Genomic DNA, 8,283 nt, shown 5'->3' with positions numbered 1-8,283 from the left:
AATTCAATGTCTCGAGCTGAACGCATTCATTCAATGAAACAAACGGCATTTGTCCTTTCAATCAAACAAACTGTATATGTTTATTCAATGAGGAGAGCTTCTCTCATTAATTCAATGTCTCACGCTTAGCTCATTCATTCAAAGAATCAAACTGCATTCGTACATATATTGCATCAAACGTCAATCGTTATTCCTTGATTCAATACAACAAACCTAACGCATTCATATAATGAAGCCAACTGCATTCGTTCATTCAATGAATAAGATTTCAATCATTCACTCAATGAGTCAAACTGCTGTCCTTTATTTAATCAATGAGTAGAGCTTACCTCATTAATTCAATGTATCGAACTTAACGCAGTCATTCAATGAAACGAACTGCATTCATTCATGCATTGAATGAAACTGCAATCGTACATTCAATGAATCAAACGTTATTCATTGATGCGATTAAACAAACCAAACTCATTCATGTAATGAACCTAATTGCACTCAGTCAGTCAATGAAACAACCTGTACGGGTTAATTCAGTGTGTAGAGCATTCCGCATTGCATCAATGGTTCCAGCTGAACTCATTCATTCAAAGAATCAAACTGCATTCATTCATTTATTGATTCAAACAATCAATTCATCTTACAATCCATGAATCAAACGTTGTGTATTGAATCAATGAAACAAACTTATCTCCTGCACTCCTTCATTCATTCAAACTGCACTCCTTCATTCATTGAAACAAACCGCATTCATTCAGTGAATCAAACTGCATGCATTCATTGAATGAAACAAACTCCATGTATTCATTCAGTGAGTAGAGCTTAGCTCATTAGGGCAGTGTTTTGGGCTAAACGCTATTCATTCAAAGAAATGAACTACATTCATTCATTCAATCTATCAAACTGCATTCAGTCATTCAATGAAACAAACTGTGCATATTAATTCAATGGGTGGAGTTTCTCTCATTCATTCAACTTAACTCATTCGTACAAAGACTCAGACCGCATTCGTTACGTACATTGCACCAAACTTCAACCGTACATTCAATGAATCAACAGTTATTCCTTGATTCAACACAACAAACCGAGCACATTCATATCATCAAAACAAATGCACTCAGTCATTGAATGTACGAAACTGCACACGTTATTTTAAAGATAAGACCTTGTCTCATTCAATCAATGTCTCAAGCTTAACTCATTCATTCAAAGAATCAAACTGCATTCATTCATTCATTGAATCAAAGTCAATCGTGCATTCAATGAATCAAACGTTTGTATTGAAACAATGAAACATACCTATCTCCTGCATATAATGCATTAAACTTCACTCCTTTATTTACTGAAACAAACTGCATGCATTTATTGAATGAAACAATCTACATGTACTCATTCAATGAGTAGAGCTATTTTCATTCATTCAATGTCTCGAGGTTAATGCAATGAAATGAACTACATTAATTCATTCAATGAATCAAACTGCAATCAGTCATTCAATGAAACAAACTGTACGCATTACTTCAATGAGTAGAGCTTCCCTCACTCATTCACTGTCTCAAGCTTAACACATTCATACACTGAATCAAACTTCAATCGTACATTCAATGAATCAGCCGTTATTCCTTGATTCAACACGACAAACCTAACACATTCATACAATGAAACCAACTGCATTCGTTTATTCAATGAATAAAACTTCAATCATTCATTCAATGAATCAAACGTTAGATATTGAATCAATGACACAAACTTAACTCCTACTTCTAATGAATCAAACTGCAGTCCTTTATTTACGGAAACAAAGGGCATTCACTCAGTGAGTCAAACTGCATGCATTCATTAAATGAAACAGCCTGCATGTGTTAATTCAATGAATCATCTCATTAACTCAAAGTATCGAACTTAACGCATGCATTCAATGAAACAAACTGCATTCATTCATTCATTCAATCAAACTTCAATGATTGAAATCTTATTCATTGAATGAACGAATGCACTTGGCTTCATTATATGAATGCGTTAGGTTTGTTGTATTGAATCAAGGAATAACGATTGACGTTTGATGCAATATATGTACGAATGCAGTTTGATTCTTTGAATGAATGAGCTAAGCGTGAGACATTGAATTAATGAGAGAAGCTCTCCTCATTGAATAAACATATACAGTTTGTTTGATTGAAACGACGAATGCCGTTCGTTTCATTGAATGAATGCGTTCAGCTCGAGACATTGAATTAATGGATCCAGTGTGTTTCATTAAATAAAGGTGTGCAGTTTGATTCCGTATATGAAGAAGATAAGTTTGATTCATTGATTCAATACGTAATGTTTGATCCATTGAATTTAAGATTGAAGTTTGATTCTTTACATGAATGAGTTAAGCTTGAGACATTGAATGAATGAGACAAGCTCTACTCTTTGAAACAACATGTGCAGTTTATTTCTTTGAATGACTGAGTGCAATTAGATTAATTACATGAATGAGTTTGGTTTGTTTCATCGCATCAATGAATAACGTTTGATTATTTGAATGTACGATTGAAGTTTGATTGAATGAATGAATGAATGCAGTTTGTTTCATTGAATGAATGCGTTCAGCACGAGACATTGAATTCATGGATCCAGTGTGTTTCATTAAATAAAGGAGTGCAGTTTAATTCCTTATATGCAGAAGATAAGTTTGATTTGTTGATTCAATACGTAACGTTTGCTCCATTGAATGTAAGATTGAGGTTTGATCCTTTGCATGAATGAGTTAAGCTTGAGACATTGAATGAATGAGACAAGCTCTAATCTTTGAAATAACGTGTGCAGTTTGATTCATTGAATGACTGAGTGCATTTGGTTTGATGATCTAAATGTGCTAGGTTTGTTGTGTTGAATCAAGGAATAACTGTTGATTCATGGAATTTACGATTGAACTATGATGCAATGTATGTACGAATGCAGTTTGAGTCTTTGTATGAATGAGTTCAGGTTGAGACATTGAATGAATGAGAGAAGCTCTACCCATTGAATTAATATGTACAGTTTTTTCATTGAATGACTGAATGCAGTTTGATAGATTGAATGAATGAATGTAGTTCGTTTCAATGAATGAATCGCGTTAATAAGCTAGAGACATTGAACTAATGAGCGAAGCTCTACTCACTGAATGAGTAGAGGCACAATTGGCATGATTGTTGCAAATAGCCTTCTTGGACCTTACAAAGGCGTTTGACCCCATCAATTGGGAAGCATTTGTAGATTGTTCTTCTCCGCGTTAGTGACTCCATGAACTTTGTCACCATCCTTCGCCAAGTCCACAACGACATGTAAGTCATTTTAATGACAAACGTCTTCAAGACCTACCCAGTCCCCCTTTGAACTGGTGTCTTACAGTGCTGTGTCATCACCTCAGCCCTGCAGTGAGTCTGCCTCGCTGCTGGACATCACCGCCGACAATCTTTTATTTTTGTGCTGCAGTGCCGCTGTCGCAGAAGCTGTTGATGGGGATCGGTGTGTGGAGTGAGTAATGTTTTGTTGAAATGAGCAGTTGTACCTCCTGTGGATTTTAAACCATTGTTTTTCCTTTGCAGTAGTGTTCAATAGCAACAGAACAGAGATTTATTTTGTTGAAATGAACAAATGCTGAAGATCACAGCAGGTCAGACAGCATCCCTAAGAGAGAGAGAGAGCAAGCTAAGATTTCATGTCTTGATGACTCCTCATCAAAGCTCTTCATGTATTATTTGTTTTATTTGATTTTGTTGAGTGTAATTTTATTTTGCCCCCACCCCCTGTAGACCGTGCCCATGAGTGGTTGGAGTGGACAGAGTCCAGGGATTGGTGCAGGGTCCAATGCCATTTGTCATTTATGTAATGAATTTGGATGAGAATATAGTAAACAAGGTTTTTAAGGAGTGGCAGATGGAGTTTAATTTTGGTAAATGCAAAGTGTTACATTTTTTGTAAGAGGAACAGAACAGGACTGTACAATGCTTGTGTCATTCAGGTGGTTCTGAACAAATGTGAGGGTCACATGTTAGCTGTAACCTCGCAAGTGGCCAGGAGCAAACATACCCAACCCCTTAGAATATCAAGCAAAGCTGTTTGCACCTGTGGTTTCTCCATGCCCTCCCAGTGTGGAAAAAAAACCTCTGAGGGCGAGATGGACACGGCAAATGTCGCAGCTTTGACCCCATTACCACATGTGGAAGAAGGTTAATTTCTTCTGAGACAGAAGTGGTTGGCCACAATATTTCTACAAGGCCTGAGGAATGACAAAAAAGTGACCTCCTTGAGCTACAGCATGGACAAGAGCGAGTTACACACATTCAAAGGTAAACTGTGTGCAACCTTGGCTCTCATGCTTGTATCTACACTTCGGTGTTTCCTGGATTGGTGAGTTATTATGCAAAATTGTGGAATGACCTGTACTCCATCTTGGCAGCTTTGAGTTGCTGTTCAGGAAGCATCAGCTTTGCAGGTAGTCGTGTCACCAAGAAGTTGCTTTTCAGGAAATGAAAATGCAACGGCTATCTTTAATGTCGTCACACAGAATAATCCCCAGTGAGATCTAGTGTTGACATGGGAAGCCCTCCCTTACAGTATCCAGTTACTGCTGGTTCACCTCCGGCTCAGCAGTGATGACTGCCCAGTAGTATATGCTTCCCAGGCTTTCCCTAACGCTGAATGAAGATACATCCAGACAGAGAAGAAAAGTTTGGTGGGAATCTTTTGTGTGAGAAATTTCAACTAATATCTTTATGCACATAAATTTGAATTAGTAATGGACCACAAAGCCCTGCTCAGGCTCCCCGATGAGGACAGGGAGGTCAAATTCAGCAGTGAGGTGCATGCAATTCTAAGGTGGTCCAGGTGGTCGAGCGGTTAATGGCTGAAGCCAACTCCCAAGGATGGATACACCATGGCGGGTGCCACTGCTGGAAGAGTCTGTTCTGGTTTTCAACTTTCTGGACACGCTCGGTCATATCTGACAATATCAGACTGTGAATGGAAAAAGATTCCATCCTGGCCACGCCGATACAACTGGTGGTGTTGGTAAAGAGTGTCATCTCAACCTGACTGGAATCAGTTTTGGACCTGGCAAGAGCAGCGCATGTTATTGATGGAATTGGCCAGGTACAGCATGAAGTCAGTCACATGTCGAATGTGCCAGTCCGTTCGTGGTATCAATGCTTTTAATCTTTGTGCATGCTCATTCAAAGTCGTTGGATATGCTAAAGTTCAATTGTCAAATGTGAGGACTGCGATGGGAAAGTTGTTTGTGTCTGTCATCTGGACATGTTGTTCACAGACAACAGGCAATCATTAGCCAACAGGAAGTGTTGAGTACTTCCTAAAGTTGAATGGCATTCGACATATACCGATAGCTGCATCTCCCAGAGAAAGAAGAGTCCAAACATTGAAGGCAGGTTTAGGAAAACAGCCGACAACTTCACAGGATACCAGTCTGTCCCAGTTTCTGTTTGATTTTAGAAATAGCGCTCAGACAACTGCAGGGGTAGCTCCAGCAGAGTTGACAGTGTGGAGAAGACTCCACACCACGTTATGTTTGATATCCCGGACCTTGTGGGGAGGGTGAACCGGCCTCAGGAAAGCCAACGCCGGCCACAAAAATCCTCTATGTGCAAGAGGCGCTTTACAACCTGCAAAAAATAAATGCTGTTGCATCCATAAGAATGGCCTGTAGAGGGAAGAGTCATGGTCAAAGTGAGGACAGGTCCCATGATGTACAATGTTTGGGTCAGAGAGATGCACACGGCAGATGTTGCAGCCTTGACGCCATTACCACCTGCGAAAGAAGATAATTTCTTTCTGAGATGCAAGAGGTGGGCCGCAATCCTGCACATACCAGCAATATCTCAGCCAGAGTCCGAGGAAATCGACCTACTGAGAAAATGCTTTAAGTAATGCTGTTTTAGACTGAATTGTCCTATGTCCTAGGACCTAGCGAGGGATGGAGTTAATGATTGGTGAACCTCATTGAATAGGATTTGCCAGATTGGTGCTGTTCTCCTGGTCTAATTGGGGAGTCCTGACTGGCAGGTGTGTCAGGGGTTCTGCTTGACTCAAGGAGCCATCTGTATGAAGGTGAGGATAGTGTCATATCCTGTGCACATGTAAATTCTTGAATTGGATCCTGCAGCATATTTCATGCAAGATCAGCAATGCCCAATCCTGGATAAAACGGAGAATAAAGCTGCAGGTGCAAATGGTATTCCCTCTGAGGCACTGAAATGCAGAGGCACTGAGTTCCCAGGAAGCAGGAGAGCATTGCAGGAGTGTTCCCAAATGCCAAAGATGTGAGTATTTTCCAAAAGGGGAATGTCAGACTGTGGTAACTGCAGGGGAATGTCCCTTCTGTCGAGCATTGGAAAATTCATTGGCAAGGTTATTTTCAGCTGTCTCCAACCTGTGGCTAAGGATGTCCTCCCGGAGACTCAGTGTGGCTTTCGGCCACGGAGAGGCACAATGGGCATGTCTTTTACGTGGCCTACTTGGACTTAACTAAGGCCTTTCACTTCCTCAATACTATTTGTGGGGCATTCTTTATCACTTTAGTTGCACTTTTAAGTTTGTCATCTCCCTTCACCTGGTCTAACCCGGGAGTGAATCTGCCTCACTGCTAGACTTCACTGCTGACAATCATTAATTTTGTGCTACAGTATTGCTGTCGCAGAAGCTCTTGATGGGGATCGGTGTGTGGGATAAGTTATTTTTAGTTGAAATGAGCAGTTGTGCATTTTAAACCATTAAACCATTGCTTTCCTTTCCCAGTAAATTTCAATAGTAACAGAACAGAGATGTATTTTGTTGAAACGAACAAATGTTGAAGATCACAGCATGTCAGACAGCATCCATGAGAGAGAGAGAGAGAGAGAGACAGCAAGTTAAGCTTTCATGTCTTGATGACTCCTCGTCAGAGCTGTTCATGTATTATTTGTCTTCTTTGATTTGCTTGAGTGTAACTTCATTTAGGCCTCTTGTAGACCCTGCCCATGAGTGTTTGGAGTGGACAGAGTCTAGGGAAAGCCAATATTGGATAGTTAAACAAAAAAGTCACTATTAGTCTGTGGAAAGAAAGATAGAAATAAACAAAGTGAAAGCAGCTTTGGTTTCTGTTTTGAAAGAGCAAAGCATTTCTTCTGGTAGTGCCTTTTCGAGGAGTGTGTGATGCGGGCAATACAAGGGATCCTTGATTTATTCCATTTCTGCCTTTGGTTTTAAATGAGTGGGCATCTGTTTTGCTGGCTGGAAGACTGTGATGAATACAGGGATTGGTGCAGGGTCCAATGCCATTTGTCATTTATGTAATGGTTTTGGATGAGAATATAGGGAACACGGTTTGTATGGAGTGGCAGATGGAGCTTAATTTTGATAAATGCAATGTGTTGCATTTTAGTCAGATGAACAGAGCAAGACTGCACAATGCTTGGGTCGTTCAGGTGGTTCTGAACAAATGTGTGGGTCACATGATAGCTGTAACCTCACAAGTGGCCAGAAGCAAAACATACCCAGCCCCTCAGAACATCAGGCAAGGCTGTTTTTACCTGCGGTTTCTCCACATCCTCCCAGTGTGGAACAAACCTCTCAGGGTAAGATGGACATGGCAGAAGTTGCAGCTCTGACCCCATTGCCACTTGTGGAAGAAGGTTAATTTCTTCTGAGACACAAGAGATAGGCCACTGTCCTGGAGATGCCGGTCGTATCGAAGCCATAATCCAAGGAAGTGGGCCTAGTGGGAAAATGACTCAACAAGTGGTACAGGAATGAGAAATGGCTTTTGTCCCAGGAATTAGATGGGGAGGGAGGTAAAGATTGGAATACCATCAGCAAGTGAACCTCATTGAATATAGTTTCTGAGGTGAGGTCTTTTAACCTGATCCTATCCGAGAGTCCTGACAAGCAGGGGTAATCAGTAGTTCTGCTCACTTGAGAAGCTGTCTCTACAAAAGCTCAGTCAGTGTCATGTGCAATGCATTTGGAAATTCTTGAATTGCTTACCACAGCATGTTACATGCAAAGAGCTCAGGAATACCCAAGACTTGGATGAAACAGAGACGGCTGTTGTCCAGCTCAAGAATAAGGCTGCAGGTGCAAATAGTATACCCCCGAGGCATTGCAGTGCGGAGGCACTGAGCTGCCAGTGCAGCTGCATGCCCTCGTCTGCCTTATCTCAAAGGAGGAGAGCATCCCAGATGCCAAGGTCATGAGTATTTTCAAAAAAGGGGGACATGTCAGCCTGTGAAACTACAGGGGAACATCCCTAATATCGACAATTGG

This window comes from Chiloscyllium plagiosum, chromosome 1 (genome assembly GCF_004010195.1).
Source record: "Chiloscyllium plagiosum isolate BGI_BamShark_2017 chromosome 1, ASM401019v2, whole genome shotgun sequence".
Taxonomy (NCBI): Eukaryota; Metazoa; Chordata; class Chondrichthyes; order Orectolobiformes; family Hemiscylliidae; genus Chiloscyllium; species Chiloscyllium plagiosum.
This window is presented reverse-complemented; position numbering follows the sequence as displayed.